The sequence below is a fragment of the Podarcis filfolensis genome (genome assembly GCF_964270895.1).
Source record: "Podarcis filfolensis genome assembly, chromosome: 16".
Classification (NCBI taxonomy): Eukaryota; Metazoa; Chordata; class Lepidosauria; order Squamata; family Lacertidae; genus Podarcis; species Podarcis filfolensis.
In genome coordinates this window covers 5,752,886-5,774,603 of record NC_139620.1, presented here as the reverse complement: position 1 = coordinate 5,774,603, position 21,718 = coordinate 5,752,886, and the positions used below count along the sequence as shown (strand labels likewise).

Sequence of the window (21,718 nt, the reverse complement as noted above, 5' to 3'; positions counted from 1 at the left end):
GAGTAGATGAAGAAATGCAGGATTGTGGTCCTTTTATATGGCTCTGTGAACCCTTCCGCAAGCCATGGGGCTCTACTCATGAATGAGAAGCTCTACGTTAAACCTTGACGTTGGCCTCCACCACACATTATTAGCTGGTGCGTGATCTGTGACTGTATTCACAACCTGTCACTGTATTCACAAAGGGGCATTTATGGGATTGGTTTTAAAACAATTATGCTATGATGAACAGAAATAATGAGAGCTTCTCATTGAGATTCAGCACTTTGCTTTTTAGCCAGGAAAAATCCTCCAGATCTTCTGATTCTACATCCTGCCTCAAGCTCAAAGCACCTGACATTTGTATTCACGGGTCCTGGAATTTGATCCTCATAACACATATTTATAGGCAATGAGCACAACTGAATAGCATGTGCCATCTTTTATTTTTCTTAAAAAAGTAGCTGAGCAGCACAGTGAATGGTAGCAGTTGCACATGTTTTTATTTAATATGTAGCTTTAACAAATGTTCATTACAGTAAAAAATTAATTACTAGACAGATACAAAACAGAACACGTCAGCCTTATTTTCACCTGACATCTGAACCATGCAAAAGCAATTGGCTTGCATCCAGCTGAGGTCTACTTAGAGTAGGCAAACCTAAGTCAGCCATGTCTATGGACTTTAATGGGCTTGCTCGGAATAAGACTTGCAGTGGCTGCTGCACAATGACCTTAAAACAACTATCATTCTAAATCATTGTTTTATTAACATCACTTTATACATGTTGCATGCTGTACTAAGAAAGAGTGGCCTAAATGTTGTGTCCACAGGTAAACAATCTGAATACTAATTCCCTTAGGCACCAGATCTTTCAGAGAAGCCCGTATGCTGCCTGTTCATCCAAACATATTTGATTTCAAGCACTCCCATAAGTGCCCTCTTTGGACAGAAGGGAGAATTAGAGTGTTACTACTGCAGAATAGCCTTAATCACCTGACTTCAGAAAGGAAGGATGTGGACACGCAGGATCACGCAGCAGATGATTGTGTGGTAGAGGCCCATATTAAGGTTTAATGAAGACCTTGTCATCATTGCGTGGTTCATAATTGCTTGAGGAAGGGTTCACAGAGGTGTATATAAAGGCCCACCATTCAGGAGTTCTTCACTCATTCACTGGATCCAACATCCACACCAATTCTGAGAACCGAAAAAGGTATGTTCACTCCAATTATCTCTTCATTCTTGCAGTTCCAGGAGAGGTATGGTCTTGAGGATGTAGTCTAGCAGCTCTGGTTTTTCAATGAAACTTGCTCACTATTTATCTTACTCTTGGTGACAAATCTTGTCTTCCTGCCACATGGGGAGTTGTGCATGGAGAAAAGCATGATTTATTAGATGCTAATTCAAATTCAAGATTTACTTCTCTCTTGGACACAAGGGGTGCAAGATCTCAAAAAGGTCTTCTGGATACAAAACATGTCTTAACTCATTCACAGAGAAGCTAGGATCTTGTCTTCAGGCTTCAATTCTCTCAGCATTTTAGGACTAGAAAATTTCCTACTATCATCTTGCACAGGATCTAAAATGGGGGGCGGGGCGGGGGGTTTCTGACCAAACATACATTTCAAGTTGATCTACAGCTATAATGGTTGAATATAATTCATCTGTTGTGCAATTTCTGAAATGGCACAGCACACCTGACCTGAGCAAGAATCAAGGATCAATGCTCTAGATAAGCAGAAGAGTAGAGATTCATAACCAGGACAACACTGCATCCCAGCAGAAATGTTGGAATTTTGCTAACCAAAATGTACTTTAAGGATCACTCAGAGGGAAAGCATGATGTGGAAATTATGTCTTTTCTGGTTTCCTGAATGTAGATCATGTGCCTACAGTGTTTTTAATATGCCTGAGAACATTGTGTTTGCTTAATGAGAAATCCCTTGAATTCTTTCAGCTCCGCCTTCCCTCTCCACCGCTAAGATGTCCTGCTGCTCCAATTGTTGCTGCTCTCCCTGCTGCTGCAAGTGCTGCTGCTGCCCCTGCTGCTGCTGTCCTTGCTGTTGCTGCTCTCCTTCCTGCTGCTGCTGTTCCCCCTCCTGCTGCAACTCTTGCGGCTGTGGTTCCTGTGGCTGTGGCTGTGGATCTTGCGGCTGTGGTTCCTGTTGCTGCTATCCTAAGCAAGGCTGCTGCTGAAGAAGTTCAGTGAAGTGTTGAGAGCTGCTGCCTCCTCCATGCAGGTGGACTCCTTGGATTCATCTGTTCCTTTGTCTTAATTTTATTCCTGCCTCCTTCTACAACCCTGGATTCTTCTCATCTCCTTTCTACTTTGCTTTGTTTTCCTTCAAGGAGGCATGCCAGTTGTCTTCTCCTTATCACCTTGGTGGTGTAGGGAGTCGCTCTCCTTTCATGTATTTGAAGAACTCCTCTGTGTAAAGAAAACCTTTCCCTGTGGCAATTAATAAAAATTCTAGAGCATGGTACATAGCCTTGTTGTGTTCCTTTGCCTTGAGATGCAGAATGCGGTATAGATCCCTGAATAGTTGATCTGCTTTGCATTCTCTAAATATCTTCAGCTGAAGAACTCCCAGCCTAGAAAGGATCACTAGCTCAGCTCCTGGGGAGCATATCTCCATCTCACATACAATATTGGAAAGGGGGCCATATCTCATTGGGAGAGCACATGCATGGCACCCTGTCAGGGCTGGTTCAGCTGCGGTTCAGCACCACTAATAGTGGCACATTCATGACTAAGTATCTATGGGGATGTCTTTCAAGCACAGCACATCTCTTTTGGCTATATTCACACCTTTCATTAAAATGACATTTATTTGTGGGGTTTTTTTAAAAAAAGTTTACTCAAAACAAATTACAGAAATACAGTGGTACCTCGGGATGTGAATGGCATCCATTCCAGAGCCCCGTTTGTATCCTGAAGCAAACGTAACCTGTGTCCACACGTCTGCACGTGCGTGGGTCATGTTTCAGCACATCTGCGCATGCGCGTGACATCATTTTGACCGTCTGCGCATGCGCAAGCAGTGAAACCCGGAAGTTCCGTTAGTTCGAAGTCACCGCGGAGCGAGACCCGAATTTGCCTAACCCGAAGCATATTCATCCCGAGGTATGACTGTATGCATTTAAAATAAGTATAATGGAAGCCCAGAGTTGGAAAAAAGACAAAGCCCCCACCAGAGAAGAATAGCAAACCAAGCTGATGGAATGCACACAGATTGCAAAGCTGACTGGAAAACTCAGAAACCAAGAGGATAAAAGCTTTATAAAAGAATGGGAAAGATGTTTAAGTTATTTAGACCACCACTGCAAACAGATGGAAACAAGAGCAGCATTTTGACTCACTTGTAGTGTAAAAAATATTAAGGAAAATATGGCTTGATGTAAAAATTGGAATACGGATGCAGTTGTAGACGCTCAAAACAAGACTCCATGGAGGGAAGAATCTAGATTCGGAGAATCTCCTTATACAGATATGTTCTTATTAGTTTGTGTTTATTTGTACTTTGGTTTTATAAAACCAATAAAAATGATTTATATAACAAAATAAGTATAATAGCAATTAAAGCAAGAGGAATATGTATAAAAAATCTGACTCAGCCTCACCCTATTAAAAGATGAGCAGAATATTAAGGCCCAATAGTATAGGTGAATGAAAAAAAAATTGCCTAAAAGCAAATAGTGATGGTGACAGGGATGCCTCCTTGGGGAAAGCATTTGACTTAGGGAGAGCCATCACTGGCAAGGCCTATTCTTATGTCTCCACCCTCCACCAACTTCACTACAGAGGGTTTGCAGCCCAATGCAGAAAGCAGCCAGGAACAGGGAGGCGTTGATGTTAGGCAGGCAGAGGAGAGCCGGCAGCTGCAGAAATCAGCTCTTCCTGACCTTGCCGGGCGAGCTGATAAGACAGTAGCTGAGAGCAGGCTAGAACATGGCCAAAGCGCGCTGGAAGCTCAAATGGGCGCGGATAGAAAAGGAGACAGTTTATCGGAAAAGGAAGGGGTTGGCACTAATCCAATCTCTCTGAGGAGTCGGCGAGTGGGAGGGCTTCTAGATAGGAAGCAAAACAAAAGACACAAGGGGCGTCGTTTCAATATATTATTTAGATACCGGAAGGAGTTTGACCAAACTGCGGGAGGCAGTGGAAGACAGGAGTGCCTGGCATGCTCTGGTCCATGGGGCCATGAAGAGTCGGACACGACTAAATGAGTAAACAACAAACAAAGGAATTTTCAGAAGGGCCATCATGAGTAATGACGCTGGAGGCTTTGTTAGAGCCATCCAGAGCTATCTGTTGGTTTTTGCAATAAATCCTCCTTTTTAATTATCTACACTCACTGTGTACTCAAGCTGGGAACCTGGACTCCTGACAGAATGACCCTTCTGTAAGTTCTTTGCCTTAGTTGGCAGAGGAAAGAGCCGATAATGGAAGAACAACAACAGCTCCCCACGGCTGTGCAGGCAGGTGCAATTGAAGGAGAGAACCCGCCTGCAGATCCTTATCAGGTACTTTGGCAGCAAAATCAGGAGTTGAAACTGCCACTAACCAGGTTGGAAGGAGTGGGGGGGGGGTAGTCCAGGCAGCTGACAAAGGTATATGGGAGGTAGATGTCCAAGAGCCTCATAACCCCTGATTTTCAGGAAAGCCTTCAGAGATGTGGCCTTCAAAACAGCCTGACTGTATTTCTTAAGCCTCCGAGGGCCTGAATTCCACGATGATAAGGACAGGGTGTCATTCCTCATTAGCCTAGTAGAAGAAGAAGAAGAGGAGTTTGGATTTGATATCCCGCTTTATCACTACCCGAAGGAGTCTCAAAGCAGCTAACATTCTCCTTTCCCTTCCTCCCCACAACAAACACTCTGTGAGGTGAGTGGGGCTGAGAGACTTCAAAGAAGTGTGTCTAGCCCAAGGTCACCCAGTAGCTGCATGTGGAGGAGCGGGGAAGTGAACCCGGTTCACCAGATTACGAGTCTACTGCTCTTAACCACTACACCACACTGGCTCTCAGTAGAGGCAGGGGCTCAGCACTTTGTGACTCCCTGAGGTTAAGCAATGATGAAGCACTTGCCAATTAGGATGCTTTCATAAAAATGATGGGCAGTATTTATCTAGATCCTTTACCAGAAGAGGCACTCGCCCAGAAGCTCATGAGCCTCAAACAGGGAAACCAGACTGTGCCAGAGTTTGGGGTGGATTTTCAGATGTACATTCAGCAACTGGGATGGGAGAGAAAATCCCTGGTTGCATTATACAAGAAGGGTCTGAATGAGGAGATTCTGGATGAACTGGCTGGGATTCCCCTACAGACTATGCTGCAACATAATGGGGAAGCCTCCTTGCAGCTAGGACAGAGATTGCAGGAACATGCCAGGGTATGCTGAGGACAGGCAAGAGGACATGATCACTTCCTTCCAAGGTCCCCAGTACTTCCAATTCAAAGATCAATTCCTGTCTATTGGTGAGGACCCGGTCTTCTTGCTGCTTCCTTCACCTTCTGGGCAATGAAATGATTAGTGAAGGAAAGTGAGGAATTTGTTGGGAATTATATTCTTGGGAGTGTGTGAGTTTCAACAGTTATCCAAAAGTCTCCTCTCACCCCAATTTAAGGGAAAGATCCACCAAACTATAAGAGATGCTTTATCATTTTATTAGTTGCCATGCAGGCAGGTAGATCCTACAACAGTAGAAGGATTAGAAATGTAGCAGCGAGAGAAAAGAGAAAGAGTCACACACATTGAGAGTGTCATGAAGGCACCATTTCAAATGCCTTGTTGGAGATGTCTCCTAGGAGAATAGCTGGAAGATGAGTGCAAGGAGTCAACCAGCAGCCTTGAAGCCAGAGCTCCTGGTGGTGGAATTATTCCTTGGGCTGTATGCTGTAGACTCCCTGTTTGCATTCAGAGCTCCCCTTGGGGTTCTTTAGCATTTGCATTGCTTGGGATAGCAGCATTTGCAGCCACAGCAGGAAGACCCACAGCACCCGGAACCACAGCAGGGGGAAGAGCAGCAGCAGGGGGAAGAGCAGCATTGCTTGCAACAACAGGGGGAGCAGCAACACTGCTTGCAACAGCCGCAGCCACATCCGCAGCCGCAGCAGGGGGAACAGCAGCACTGCTTGCAGCAGCAAGGGGAGCAGCCACACTGGCAACAGCAGGACATCTTGAGGAAGAGAAGGAAGCTTGAGCTGCAGGAAATCAAGGGATCACCAGTTAACTAAGCGCCACATCGTCAGATGTGTTAAAGACACATTTTAGTGGTGTTTTGCATTAAGAGTTGCCTATTTCTCATCATTTTCCTCCTACTCGTGACACAGCTGAATTAATTTCCCTATATTAAGCAAAGATATGCTTGCTCTATAAAAATTTGCTTGCTCTATAAAGCATGGGAGAAACATGATGAATGCTGATGAATGCTGAAATGGACCAATTTGTCCAACCAAGAATTCAATAGTGTTTCTGCCTTCATTGTAAATGCAGGACTATTTTGCTTTCTGTGTTAAGGGGAATTCAGAGCTTTTCTCAAGTATAAAATAAACAACAGCCTAGAGGAAATTCAGATTCTACCATAGCTGGATGCATATCACACATGGGCTGGTTATATCTATGTGTTACATTTTTTATGCTGCTGACATCATTTTATATATCTATGTCTCTAAAATGCATGGAATATTATTCAGTTATTATGAGAAAAAGTTATTATCTCCAGGGAAGTCACTACTTCATAGTTGCCCTGAGGACTCCAGTTATCAGCCCAAAGATGGCTTAAATGGTCAGTCCTCTGAACTAAAAATTGCAAATCCATGAAACAGATATGGTGAAGAGATAATTCAATGGGACCATCTACTTTGGCCTTTACCATGCCAACGAACCTATAAAAAGTCAGTTATAGAAAACACTTTAGCTTTATGAAATAAAATATGCCAGTTGAGATGCTGAAATCTGGAACACTAAAAAAATCCAGTTTTGAGACTGTTAGCTCCTGTGCACGTTTCGTTCAGAATGATTTTGCAAGACCAGAGCCACTGGAGTATCTGCTCAGAATTCTCATTTCCCTGCAATGAAGACAACAAGAAGAATGATTAAATATTTGGAAACAAGCTTACCTTTGTTGACTGTAGGAATTGGTGTGTGCATATTGAATCCCGAGAGTGAATGAAGAACTCCAGGATTGTGGTCCTTTTATAGGTCTCAGCGAACCCTTCCGCAAGCCATGAGGCACTAATCATGAATGAGAAGCTCTACATTAAACCTTGACGTTTAATGAGGGACCACCAATCAGGTTGTTGTGGCTATCCAATCACTCCCAGCCACAGAAACAGTGAGGTCAGTCCTGATGATCTCACCACAACACGTGCCCTCTGTGAGGAGGACTCGATTAATCATAGAATGCTTTTCTAAGTGTTCACAGACTGACTATTTAATTATATGTTAAACAGGACTTTTCTAGGATTTTTCCTGGTATTGCTCTCAAGCTGACCAGTCAGTAGTTACCTGGGTCTTCTTCTCTCCTCTCCCACCCCCCTTTTGAAGATGGGAACAGCATCTGCCCTTCTCCAGGCAGCAGGGACCTCATGTTTTCTCCAAAAATTCTCAAAAATTATGGACAAAGGCTTTGCGGTAATATCTGCAAGCTCCTGAAGTACCTTGGGCACAGCTCATCAGGCCTTGCCATTTTGAATCCATTTAAAGTAGTGTTCCCTTGCCACCACTTTTCCTACCTGAGGCTGCAGCTCCCTCTTTGCATCATTTATCATGTTTGCAGGTTGAGTACAGCTTTAATTTTAGGTGGGGAGGAGAGCAACGTAGGTGTTGAGCAGTTCTGCTTTCCATAGCTTTTCTTCATCTTATCCATGCACAGGAACTACTACTTGATTGTCCTTCCTCTTCTTCAAACACAGTCAAAGAAGCCTCTTTTATAATTCTTAACCTCTCTAATAAGACTGTGATCATTGACTGTGCCTGACCTTTATCCTGCAACTGTTCACTACTTGTGTATACCCTTCTGTTATAATTCCCCCTTTCTTCCATTTAGCACACATGCCCTTCTGGAATCCTAGCTCATCTGTTTACACTTAGACATCCACACTTGTTTCTTTAGATGCCTCCAACTTTTCTTTCTTTTTGGTATTGTCTGCATTTCTGGCTTCAGTATTTCACCTTTAAGAAGCTCCCATCCCTCCTGGACTCCCTTCTCTTTGAGTTTTTCTGACCATGGGATCTCACCCAACAATTACTTAAGCTTTTTTAAATCAGCCCTCCTAAAGCCAAAGTACATGTCCAAAATACATCCAGATTTCCCTTGTCTGTGTATCATGAAACCCAAGAGGACATGATCCTTCCAAGGTCCCCAGTACTTCCAATTCAAAGATCAATTCCTGCCAATTGGTAAGGACCAGGTCCAATATAGATGATTCCCTGGTTGCGCCCTTCAACTTCTGGGCAATGAAACGATCAGCGAAGCAACGGAGGAATTTGAGAAGAGATCTCAAAGGAGATGGGGTGGTTTACAGTTGTTTTCATCAACATTATCAAAATATATTAGGCTGGATCCACAAGAAGCACTCAATATGATGCAGTTTAATCAGGTTTTGCGCGTGTCAGCACCTATTTTTGGAACTCTCTCCCATTATATACCAGACAGGTGCCTCTGAATGGCCCAAAACCTCTGTCCCAAACCTCAGACAAAGGGCCTTGCTCTTCCTGGTGTTTGCTACACACATTAATTCACAGCTAGTGAACCTGGGATGTTATGTGTGTCCTACACGTGCCCTTCCAATGAGATATGGCCCCCTTCCCAATATTGTGTGAGAGATGGAGATGTGCTCCTCAAGAACTCAGCTTCTGATCCTTACTGGCCCAGCAGCCCTTCAGCTGGAGATGCTTGCCAAGCAGATGACTTACGCAGGATCTATGACACATTCCCCATGTCAAGGCAAAGAAACACAAGAACACTCTACTGTGCTTTAGAATCTTTATTAACTGCTGCATGAACATATTTCTCCCCCATAGAGGAGTTATTCAAAGAGATGAAAAGAGAATGACCCCCAGGGCCACCATGATGATAAAGAGAAGACAACTGGCATGCCTCCTTGAAGGAAAACAAAGCAAAGTAAGAAGGAGATGAGAAGAATCCAGGGTTGTAGAAGAAGGCAGGAATAAACTTAAGACAAAGGAACAGATGAATCCAAGGAGTCCACCTGCATGGAGGAGGCAGCAGCTCTCAACACTTCACTGAACTTCAGCAGCAGCAGCCTTGCTTTGGATAGCAGCAACAGGAACCACAGCCACAACAGCCACAGCCACAGGAACCACAGCCGCAAGAGTTGCAGCAGCAAGGGGAACAGCAGCAGCAGCAAGGAGTGCAGCAACAGCAAGGAGTGCAGCAGCAGCAGGGGCAGCAGCAGCACTTGCAGCAGCAGGGAGAGCAGCAACAATTGGGGCAGCAGGACATCTTAGCACTGGAGAGGGAAGGTGGAGCTGAAAGTATTCAAGGGATTTCTCATTAAGCAAACACAACACAATATTAAGGACACCTTAGATATCCAAAGATTACAGCTTAAGACCAACATGAAATGTATGATTAAAGAATGCTACACATTGCATCAAGGAAAGGAATGCATAAACTGGCCTCTTCTGAATCTCCCTTGGGAAGTCACTGGAAGTCAGGCTAACATATCTTGAGAGAATTCTCTTTGAGCCGCCAACATCCTATTATGCAACACATGACATGCTTGGCAGAAAAAAGACTATCTTAGTAAATCTTGTGCAACACAATACTAGGCAAACGTTTTAGTCCTACAATGCTGAAAGAATTCAGGCCTAAGGGAAAGATCCCAACTTCTCTTTGAATGAATAAAGACATGTGTTGTAACAAATGGCATTTGCAAGAGACCTGGGTGAGATCTTCAATCCCTTGCACTGAAGAGATAAGAAGGTTTTGAATTAGAATTAGCATCTAATTAGTACGCTTTTCTCCATGCACAACTCCCATGAGGCAGCAAAACAAGATTGCTCACCAAGAATAAGAAATATAGTGAACCAGTTTCATTGCAAAACCGGAGCTGTTAGACTACATCCTCAAGACCTGAAGGTCTCCTGAAATCAAAGGAACCAAAAGAATGAAGACAGAACATACCTTTTTCAGCAATAAAATTTGGTGTGGATGTTGGATCCAGTGAGTGAGTGAAGAACTCCTGAATGGTGGGCCTTTATATATACCTCTGTGAATCCTTCTGCAAGCAATTATGCACCACTCAATGATGACGAGGTCTTTATTAAAAGTCCTCTACCACACAATCATCAGGTACATGATTCTTGACTCTGTCCACATCCGTCCATTTTAAAGGCAGGTGATTAAAGCTATTTGGCAGTTCCAACACTGAAATTCCCAGTTCTGTCCAAAGGGGGCACTTATGGAATTGCTTCAAATCAATTATGTTCAGATGAACAGGCATCATATGTGTTTCTCTCTGAGATCTGATGCCATAGGGTATTAGTTTTTAGATCATTTACCTGTGGACAAAACCTTTAGGACATTCTTTCTGTGTACAGCATGCAACATGTACTCAGGGCAGGCCCATTAAAGTTCATAGACATGGCTGACTTTGGTTTATTCATTTCAGCGCTACTACTCTAAGTAGAACTTCTGGATACAAGCCAATTACTTTTGCATGGCTCAGATGTCTGGTGCAAATTAGGCTGTGATATGCTTTCTGTGTGACAGAATGCTGGAAGACAGGCATCAGAGGTAACCCAAATGTACTGCAGTAGTCTAGCACTTAATTTTTGCTGTAGTAAACATTTGTGAAAGCCACATATAAAATTTTTAAAAAATGGGACTGCTATTGTTCACCCTCCTGCTAAGCTAACCAAACAGCCACAATACGGTGGGAAATGCTATTCATGTTTGCTCATTGCTGACAAATATGTGTTATGAGGATCAAATAACGTCCCATGGATCCAAACGTCAGATCCTTTGAGCTTGGGGCGGGAGCAGTGGCGTAGCGTGGGTTGTCAGCACCCGGGGCAAGGCAAGTAATTTACGCCCCCTAACCCGTGGATTTGCGCCCCCTAACCCGTGGATTTGCGCCCCCTAACCCATTGATTTGCCCTAACCCCAGATGTTGCGCCCGGTGCGGTCCGCCCCCCCTGCACCCCCCACGCTACGCCACTGGGCGGGAGGTAGAGTCAGAAGATCCGACGGTATTTCCTGGTAAAAGAAGGTGTTGGATCACGATGAGAAACTCCTACGGCACCCATTCATCTCAGTGTAATTGTTTTCAAAAACAGTCCCATAACTGCCCCTTTAATCAGGGCTAAGAATTACAGTGTTTCCAGAATGCAGTTTTAATCATATACTCTAAAAAGGGGGGGTTGTGAATATAGTCAGAGGTCATGCCCCAGATGACAGTGTGTGGCAGCATCAAGGTTTAATGCAGACCATTTAATTCTTCAGTTGTGCATCATGGATTGTGAAGGGTTGACAGAGGTATATAAAAAGGTCCACCTTCTTGGAATACTTCATCAAGACACTGGATCCAATATCCACACAGCACCTCCTATACTGAACAAAGGTAAGCTCATTTCCAATATTTATGCATTCTTCCTATTTACTGCAGGGGAGCTGAAGGTTTGAGGGAGGCCAGTGACTCTGGTCTTGTGAAATGCATCTGAATCAAATGAACAGAGGAGCCAACAGTCTCCCAATTTGGATTCTGTTAGCATTTCAGATTGCAGCATCTCAACCGGCATATTTTAATACATAGATGAAAAGTGCTTTGAATAACAGACTCCTTGTAGGTTCTTTGGGTTTTACCTGATGGGATCATCTAATTATCTCTTCAACATATCTGCGTGATGGATGCTACATTTTCATAAGTTGTATTTCTGAGGACAGACCACTTCCCTTGCCTTTGGGCTGTTGAATGGAGTCCTTATTACAGTAGTGACTTCCCTAGAGATATAAATTTCTTCTCGTATCAACTGAGGAGGAATATTTCACCCATGATATATTTCAAGTATACATCTAAAATTACTGATATCTAGAACATAAAAAGGTGACACAGGGAAATAACCAGGGAACATGTCATATACATCAATCTGTGAGAGAATCAAGACTGCTTGCAAAGCCCTTTTGCTTTTATACGGGGGGACACATCTGAGTTTCTTTTTAGATAAAGGGGGAAATGGCCCAGGATTTAGTGTGAAGGTAAAACCAATATTGAATTCTTGGTTGGACAGAATGCTCCATTTCAACACTCAACAGACAGACATTTCTCCCATATTTTATATGACACACAAATCTTTGTGTAATATAGGCAAATAATTTCAGGTCCCTCACGAATAGGAGAAAAGGTATGTGAAATATGCAGTGCTTAATGAAAAGTAAAATGTGTATTTAACACATCAGACGATGTGGCACTTAGTTAACTGGTGATCCCTTGATTTCCTGCAGCCCAAGCTTACTTCTCTTCCTCAAGATGTCCTGCTGTTGCCAGTGTGGCTGCTCCCCTTGCTGCTGCAAGCAGTGCTGCTGTTCCCCCTGCTGCGGCTGCGGATGTGGCTGTGGCTGTTGCAAGCAGTGTTGCTGCTCCCCCTGTTGTTGCAAGCAATGCTGCTCTTCCCCCTGCTGCTGCTCTTCCCCCTGCTGTGGTTCCGGGTGCTGCGGGTCTTCCTGCTGTGGCTGCAAATGCTGCTATCCTAAGCAATGCAAATGCTGAAGAACCCCAAGGGAAGCTCTCAATGTTTACAGGGAATCTACAATTGATAGTCCATTGAATAATCCCACCACCATGAGTACTGACTTCAAGGGCTACTGCTTGATTCCTCACATTCAGACTTTATATCTCTCTGGAATGTGCCTAATCCTCAAGTTGTGTCTTCCTCCCCTCTTTTAGTTCTGCACTCTTTGACTCGCCTAGATGTTCTCCTAGGAGCCATCTCTAACAAGGCATTTCCCATGGTGTCATCATGACTCTTAATGTGTGTGACTCTTTCTCTTTCTCTCTCTTCTACATTTCTAATTCTTCTTTTATTGTACAATCTACCTGCTTGCATGGCAACTAATAAAATGGCAAACCGTCTCCTAAAGTCTTCTTTTATCTTCACCTTAAATTGAATTGAGGGGAGGCTCAATGTTTGTGAGCAGCACTACTTTCAATGTACATCATACCCCACCCCAATCGGTGGCATTGAATGATCCAGGGGGATTGGGGAAAATGCACTGCTGCTTGAGTTATTGAAGGACTACTCCAAGATGATGTAGGTAGATGACTCTGGGGTAGGTGGACCAACCATGTCATTGGACCATTCACATATATGGTATAGAAGCAATAGCAGAGCAACTGTTCTGTAAGCAGAATGTCCAAGGTTCAACCACTGACATCTCCAGTTAGAAAATCTTCAGCAGCAGTGTTGCTCACTTCCAATCTCTGCTTGCATGCTTCCTGAAGACATCTCAATGGAGTCACCGTAGGAAACTGTTTGGTAGTTGAAGAAACTAGTTGGTCATTTCTTCTGGAGGGGTCATTTGGAGTGGTCTACTTCTGTCCTTATGACTGTGTTCCAGGTAATTTAAGAACATACAAACATGGGGTTGGACTAGATGACTCTTGACTCCCTTCCAACTCTAAGATTCTATGATTCTAAGAAGAGCTTGCTCAATCATATCAATGGCCTGTCTGGTCTTGCATCCTGTCCTCACAATGGCGAGCCAGATGCCTATAGCAGGCATGTCCAACAGGTAGATCATAATCTACCAGTAGATCACTGGAGATCTGTGGTAGATCACTGGTAGATCACTGGCTCCCCCAAAAGACTCTGAACAACTGTGGCTCCCCTAAAAAAAGCTCAACATTTTACCTCCTCCCTTAAAAAACTCAACAACTTTGACCTAAACCCCACTGCCACTTTTTAACTCTGTGTGTAGATCAAAGTCTCTTGGGAGCTGGCCACCCCTGGCCTATGGCACACAATCAGAACACAAACGGAAGACCACTGTGGTTTCCAGCAACTGGTATTAAGAACCATTACTGCCTAAAACTTGGAGACATTGCACAGCCATTGTGGTTAGTAGCTCTGGGAAATTCCACCTCCATGAATTTGTCAACTCCTGCTTTAAAGCCATCTAGGTTGGTGGTCAACACAGCCTCCCGTGGGAGCACCTTTCATTGTTTTAGCTATGCACTGCATGAAGACCTTCTTCTTCTTCTCTGGGATCTTCCAGCAATCAGCTTTTAGACAATGAAAGGTAAAACACACACAAATACACACATGATCTTACACTACCCCAACTGATGGGAGGCTGGGAATTTACCTGGTAGGCTGAAGATAAGTAGACGCAAATGGCTACTAGTTCAAATAAGCCTCAATATCCCTACATCCTTCCATTATTTAACAAACAAACAAAATACTCTCAAAATTCCAATAATTTACCCATTTTGCATGGAGGCATTTCATTATAAGATGGACACTGACTGGCATCAGCTCTCCGGAGATGAACTTAGACTTTTCTGCATGCAAAATAGATGCTCTATCACGGAGCTACAATCCTTCCTTCCTAAATGCCCTTTGGGGTTTCCTCCCAATTCTATGATTCCTCCAATTCTATGATTCTATTATTCTATGAATTTCTGGTGGCAGGTTCTCCGTCTCCATCCCATCATCAAAACACTACAACTGCCACGGGGAACTTTGTGCAAAGCCTTAGTTAAATCAATGTACACTATTTCTGCAGCAGCCCCGTGATCCACCAAGCTAATCTATCAGAAAAAGAATTGAGATTCATCTGGTATGAACAATTTTTTGAGAAATCCATGTTGAGTCTTAGTAATCGCAACATCCTTTTCTATGTGCTCAGAGGTCAACTGTTTAATTATCTGTGCTATAATCTTTCCTGGTATTGATGTCAAGCTGACCAGTCTGTAGCTACGTGAGTCTTCTCCCCACATACAAACTGTTTGAAGATGGGAACAGCATCTGCCCTTGTCCAGTCTGCAGGGACCTCACGTTTCCTCCATGGATTCTCAAAAATTATGGACGGAGGCTCTGTGGTTATATCTGCAAGCTCCTTTAGTATCCTTGGGCACAGCTCATCAGGCCTTGCCAATTTGAATCCATTTAAAGTAGCTAGGTGTTCCTTGCCACCTCTTTTCCTACCTGAGGCTGCAGTTCCTTCCTTACACCTTTTATTCTGTTGTCACCAGGTTGAGTTCTGCTTTAATTTTAAGTGACAGGAGGGACAATGTAGGGGTTGAGCAGTTTCACCTCCTTCACCCAATAGCATGTCTTTGTCCTCTCCACCCAGAGGTCATACTGCTTTCTTGTTCTTCAAACATAGCTGATGAAACCACTTTTGTTATTTCATTCTGTCTTGCAAGACCAAGATCCTTCTGAGCTTTTGCTTGCCTGGCCTTCATCTTGCAACTGTTAGCCACTGGTGCATACCCATCCTTCATGTTTCTCATTTCCTCCATTTAGCAGATATGCCCTTCTGAAATCTCATCTCTTCTATAAGCTACTTATGCAGCCCCACTGGTTTCTTTAGATGCCTCCAACTTTTCTTTCTTTTTGGTATTGTCTGCATTTGTTCCTTCAATATTTCAGCTTTAAGAAACTCCCATCTTTTTGAAATCAGCCCTCTTAAATCCAGAGTACATATCCAAAATACATCCAGATTTCCCTTGTCTGTGTATCATGAAACCCAAGAGGACATGATCACTTCCTTCCAAGGTCCCCAGTACTTCAAATTCAAAGATCAATTCCTGCCTATTGGTGATGACCAGGTCCAATATAGATGATTCCCTGGTTCCTTCCTTCACCTTCTGGGCAATGAAACGATCAGCGAAGCAACAGAGGAATTTGAGAAGAGATCTCAAAGGAGATGGGGTGGTCGAAACAGTTGCTTTCATCAACATTATCAAAATATATTAGGCTGGATCCACAAGTAGCACTCAATATGATGCAGTTTAAATTATCACCTCTTCCCTTTCATAGCCATCCAATCAATGTGGTTTGCAGGAGGAAGATCAGGGATGCCAACTTGAATAAAATATTATGGAGGCCTAGATATGCCCCAACCCACATGAATGCACACACACCATTTGAATGGCAATGCCCCTCAACTTGGGGGAGCCCAGCCCCCTAAAATATTTTCTTGTGGGGGCTTTGTAGGAGTTGGCTCCTATGAGACAGTGCCTCCTGCAGAGAGCACCTATCAGGAAATCCCTACCACACACTGATTTAATCAGGTTTTGTGTGAGGCAGCACCTATTTTTAGAATTCTCTGCCGTTACATACCAGACAGGTGCCTTTGATGGGCATCTGTCCGAGATCTCAGACAAAGGACCTTGCTCTTCCTTGTGTTCACTACACCCATTAATTCAAGGAGAGATAATAGCTAGTGAACCTGGGATGTTATGTGTGTCATGCATGTGCCCTTCCAGTGAGATATGGCCCCCTATCCAATATTGCATGTGAGATGGAGATGAGCTCCCCAAGAACTCAGCTTCTGCTCCTTTCTAGGCCAACAGCCCTTTAGCTGGAGATGCTTGCAAAGCAGATGACTTATGCAGGATCTATGACACATTTTCCATCTCAAGGCAAAGGAACACAAGAACACTCTACTGTGCTTTAGAATCTTTATTAACGGACATATGAACATATTATCCGTCCCCCATAGAGGAGTTATTCAAAGAGATGAAAAAAGAATGACACCCAGGACCACCATGATGATAAAGAGAAGACAACTGGCATGCCTCCTTGAAGGAAAACAAAGCAAAGTAAGAAGGAGATGAGAAGAATCCAGGGTTGTAGAAGGAGGCAGGAATAAACTTAAGGCACAGGAACAGATGAATCAAAGGAGTCCGCCAGCACAGAGGAGGCAGCAGCTCTCAACACTTCACTGAACTTCAGCAGCAGCAGCCTTGCTTAGGATAGCAGCAACAGGAACCACAGCCACAACAGCCACAACCACAGGAACCACAGCCGCAAGAGTTGCAGCAGCAGGGGGAACAGCAGCAGCAAGGAACACAGCAACAGCTAGGACTGCAGCAGCAGCAGGGGCAGCAGCAGCACTTGCAGCAGCAGGGAGCGCAGCAACAATTGGAGCAGCAAGACATCTTAGCGGTGGAGAGGGAAGGTATTGCTGAAAGGATTCAAGGGATTTCTCATTAAGCAAACACAACACAATATTAAGAACGCCATACAAACATTGCAGCTTAAGACCAATATGAAATGTATATTTAAAGATTGCTACATGTTGCATCAAGGAAAGGAATGCATAAACTGGCCTCTTCTGAGTCTCCCTTGGGAAGTCACCGGAAGTCAGGCTAACATATTTGAGAGGATTCTCTCTGAGCTCCCAACATCCTATTAGGAAACAGATGACATGCTTGGCAGAAAAAAGACTATCTTAGATCCTGTGCAACACAGTATTAGGCAAACATTTTAGTCCTACAATGCTGAAAGAATTCAGGCCTAAAGGCAAGATCCCAACTTCTCTTTGAATGAATAATGACATGTCTTGTAACAAATGGCATTTTCAAGAGACCTGCGTGAGATCTTCAATCCCTTGCACTCATGAGAAAAGTAGGCTTTGAGTTAGAATTAGCATCTAAGAAATTACGCTTTTCTCCATGCACAACTCCCAATGTGGCAGGAGAACAAGATTGGTCACCAAGAATAAGAAATATAGTGAGGCAGTTTCATTGCAAAACCGGAGCTGTTAGACAACATCCTCAAGACCTGAAGCTCTCCTGAAATCTAGGGAACCAAAAGAATGAAGACAGAACATACCTTTTTCAGTGATAATATTCGTGTGGATGTTGGATCCAGTGAGTGAGTGAAGATCTCCTGAATGGTGGGCCTTTATATATACCTCTGTGAATCCTTCTGCAAGCAATTATGCACCACTCAATGATGACGAGGTCTTTATTAAAAGTCCTCTACCACACAATCATCAGGTACATGATTCTTGACTCTGTCCACATCCGTCCATTTTAAAGGCAGGTGATTAAAGCTATTTGGCAGTTCCAACACTGTAATTCCCAGTTCTGTCCAAAGGGGGCACTTATGGAATTGCTTCAAATCAATTATGTTCAGATGAACAGGCATCATATGTGTTTCTCTCTGAGATCTGATGCCATAGGGTATTAGTTTTTAGATCATATACCTGCGGACAAAACCTTTAGGACATTCTTTCTGTGTACAGCATGCAACATGTACTCAGGGCAGGCCCATTAAAGTTCATAGACATGGCTGACTAAGGTTTGTTCAATGCTTCTACTCTAAGCAGATCTTCTGGATACAAGCCAATTATTTTTGCACGGCTCAGATGTCTGGTGCAAATTAGGCTGTGATATTCTTTCTGTGTGACATAATCCTGGAAGACAGTCATCGGAGGCAGCCCAAATGTTTTACAGTAGCATAGCACTTAATTTTTGCTGTAGTAAACATTTGTGAAAGCCACATATCAAATCAAAAAAATATGGGACTGCAATTGTTCACCCTCCTGGTCAGCTAGGCAAACATCCACAATATGGTGGCAAATGCTATTCATGTTTGCTCATTGCTGATAAATATGTGTTATGATCATCAAATAACAAGTCCTGTGGATCATGGTCTGCATTAAACCTTGATGCTGCCCCACTCTGTCATCTGGGGCAAGACATCTGACTGTGGATTCTCAAAAATTATGGACAGAGGCTCTGTGGTTATATCTGTAAGCTCCTTTAGTATCTTTGGGTGCACCTCATCAGGCCTTGCCAATTTGAATCCATTTAAAGTAGCTAGGTGTTCCCATGCCACCTCTTTTCCTACCTGAGGCTGCAGTTCCTTCCTTGCACCTTTTATTCTGTTGTCACCAGGTTAGGTTCTGCTTTAATAATAAGTGAAGAGAGGGACAGTGTATGGGTTCAGCATTTTCACCTCTTTTGCAAGACCGAGGTCATTCAGAGCTTTTGCTTGCCTGACCTTCATCCTGTATCTGTTGGCTACTGGTGTATACCCTTCCTTCATGATTTCTCATTTCCTCCATTTAGCAGATATGCCCTTCTGAAATTTCATCTATAAGCCACTGATTTCTTTAGAGGACTCCAACTTTTCTTTCTTGTTGGAATAGTCTGCAATTGTCTGGAACTTGTTGGTATTCTCTGTCTTTGTGCCTTCAATATTTTGCCTTTAAGAAACTCCCATCCCTCTTGGACTCCCTTCTCTTTGAGTTTTTCTGACCATGGGATCATAGAATCATAGAGTTGGAAGAGACCACAAGGGCCATCGAGTCCAACCCCCTGCCAAGCAGGAAACACCATCAGAGCACTCCTGACATATGGTTGTCAAGCCTCTGCTTAAAGACCTCCAAAGAAGGAGACTCCACCACACTCCTTGGCAGCAAATTCCACTGTCGAACAGCTCTTACTGTCAGGAAGTTCTTCCTAATGTTTAGGTGGAATCTTCTTTCTTGTAGTTTGGATCCATTGCTCCGTGTCCGCTTCTCTGGAGCAGCAGAAAACAACCTTTCTCCCTCCTCTATGTGACATCCTTTTATATATTTGAACATGGCTATCATATCACCCCTTAACCTCCTCTTCTCCAGGCTAAACATGCCCAGCTCCCTTAGCCGTTCCTCATAAGGCATCGTTTCCAGGCCTTTGACCATTTTGGTTGCCCTCCTCTGGACACGTTCCAGTTTGTCAGTGTCCTTCTTGAACTGTGGTGCCCAGAACTGGACACAGTACTTCAGGTGAGGTCTGACCAGAGCAGAATACAGTGGCACTATTACTTCCCTTGATCTAGATGCTATACTCCTATTGATGCAGCCCAGAATTGCATTGGCTTTTTTAGCTGCCGCGTCACACTGTTGGCTCATGTCAAGTTTGTGGTCAACCAAGACTCCTAGATCCTTTTCACATGGGATCTCACCCATTTTCAAATACATCCAGATTTCCCATGTCTCTGTATCATGAAACCCAAGAAGACATGATCAGTTCCTTCCCAGGTCCCCAGTACTTCTAATTCAATGATGAATTCCTGCCAGTTGGTAAGGACCAGGTCCAATATAGATAATCTCCTTACTGCTTCCTTCACCTTCTGGGCAATGAAATGATTAGTGAAGGAAAGTGAGGAATTTGTTGGGAATTATATTCTTGGGAGTGTGAGAGTTTCAACAGTTATCCAGAAGTCTCCCCTCACCCCAATTTAAGGGAAAGATACACCAAACTATAAGAGATGCTTTATCGTTTTATTTGTTGCGATGAGAGCAGGTAGATTCTACAATAGCAGAAGGTTCAGAAATGTAGCAGAGATAGAAACGAGTGAGAAAAGAGAGTCACACACATTTCAAATGTCTTCCTTGTTAGAGAATGGCCGAGTGAATCAGGAAGATGAGTGCAAGGAGTCAACCAGCAGCCTTGACGCCTGAGCTCCTGATGGTGGGATTATTCATTGGACTGTATGCTGTAGACTCCCTGTTTGCATTCAGAGCTCCCCTTGGGGTTCTTCAGCATTTGCAGCCACAGCAGGAAGACCCACAGCACCCGGAACCACAGCAGGGGGAACAGCAGCAGCAGGGGGAGCAGCAACAGCTGGGGGAACAACAGCAGCAAGGGGAGCAGCAACACTGCTTGCAACAACAGGGGGAGCAGCAACACTGCTTGCAACAGCCGCAGCCACAGCAGGGGGAACAGCAGCACTGCTTGCAGCAGCAAGGGGAGCAGCCACACTTGCAACAGCAGGACATCTTGAGGAAGAGAAGGAAGCTTGAGCTGCAGGAAATCAAGGGATCACAAGTTAACTAAGCGATACATCGTCAGATGTGTTGAAGACACATTTTACTGGTGCTTTGCGTTAAGAGCTGCCTATTTCACATCCTTTCCTCCTACTTGTGACACAGCTGAAATAATTTCCCTATATTCAACTAAGATTTGCTTGCTGTATAAAGCATGGGAGAAACACCTGCCTGATGAATGCTGAAATGGACCAATTTGTCCAACCAAGAATTCAATAGTGATTCTGCCTTCCTTGTAAATCCAGGACCATTTTGCTTTCTGTGTTAAGGGGAACTCAGAGGTTTCCTCAAGTATAAAATAAACAAGAGCCTTGAGGAAATCCAGATTCTACCATAGCTGGATGCATATTACACATGGGCTGGTTATATCTATGTGTTACATTTTTTATGCTGCTGACATCAATTATTATATATATGTATGTATCTAAAATGCATGAAATATTCTTCAGTTGATATGTGAAAAAGTTATTATCTCCAGGGAAGTCACTACTTCATAGTTGCCCTGAGGACTCCAGTTAACAGCCCAAAGATGGCTTAAATGGTCAGTCCTCAGAACTAAAAATTGCAAATCCATGAAACAGACATGAAGAGATAATTCGATGATACCATCTACTTTGGCCTTTGCCGTGCCAACAAACATATAAAAAGTCAGTTATAGAAAACACTTTAGCATTATGAAATAAAATATGCCAGTTGAGATGCTGGAATCTGAAACACTAAAAAAAATCCAGTTTTGAGACTGTTAGCTCCTGTGCACGTTCCGTTCAGAATGATTTTCCAAGACCAGAGCCACTGCAGTATCTGCTCAGAATTTTCATTTCCCTGCAATGAAGAAAACAAGAAGAATGATTAAATATTTGGAAACAAGCTTACCTTTGTTGACTATAGGAATTGGTATGTGGATATTGGATCCAGAGAGTGAATGAAGGAATCCA

At 43.6% G+C, this 21,718-nt stretch overlaps 4 long non-coding RNA genes across 4 annotated transcripts; 1 reads left to right on the top strand and 3 right to left on the bottom strand.

Annotated features, from left to right (window-relative positions):
- Positions 1 to 8,955: 8,955 nt before the first annotated feature.
- Positions 8,956 to 10,179, bottom strand: LOC310752022. The gene is made up of 2 exons (XR_014542797.1): positions 10,137 to 10,179; positions 8,956 to 9,478 (listed from the first exon to the last, which is right to left on the bottom strand). It is a non-coding gene; the product is annotated as an uncharacterized lncRNA (long non-coding RNA).
- A 1,352-nt stretch (positions 10,180 to 11,531) lies between these two features.
- Positions 11,532 to 13,090, top strand: LOC310751977. Its single transcript, XR_014542747.1, has 2 exons — positions 11,532 to 11,574; positions 12,456 to 13,090. It is a non-coding gene; the product is annotated as an uncharacterized lncRNA (long non-coding RNA).
- Positions 13,091 to 16,624: 3,534 nt separating this feature from the next.
- LOC310751978 lies at positions 16,625 to 17,853 on the bottom strand. The gene is made up of 2 exons (XR_014542748.1): positions 17,795 to 17,853; positions 16,625 to 17,144 (listed from the first exon to the last, which is right to left on the bottom strand). It is a non-coding gene; the product is annotated as an uncharacterized lncRNA (long non-coding RNA).
- A 2,642-nt stretch (positions 17,854 to 20,495) lies between these two features.
- On the bottom strand, positions 20,496 to 21,694 carry LOC310751968. The gene is made up of 3 exons (XR_014542738.1): positions 21,657 to 21,694; positions 20,617 to 20,760; positions 20,496 to 20,580 (listed from the first exon to the last, which is right to left on the bottom strand). It is a non-coding gene; the product is annotated as an uncharacterized lncRNA (long non-coding RNA).
- Positions 21,695 to 21,718: the final 24 nt, after the last annotated feature.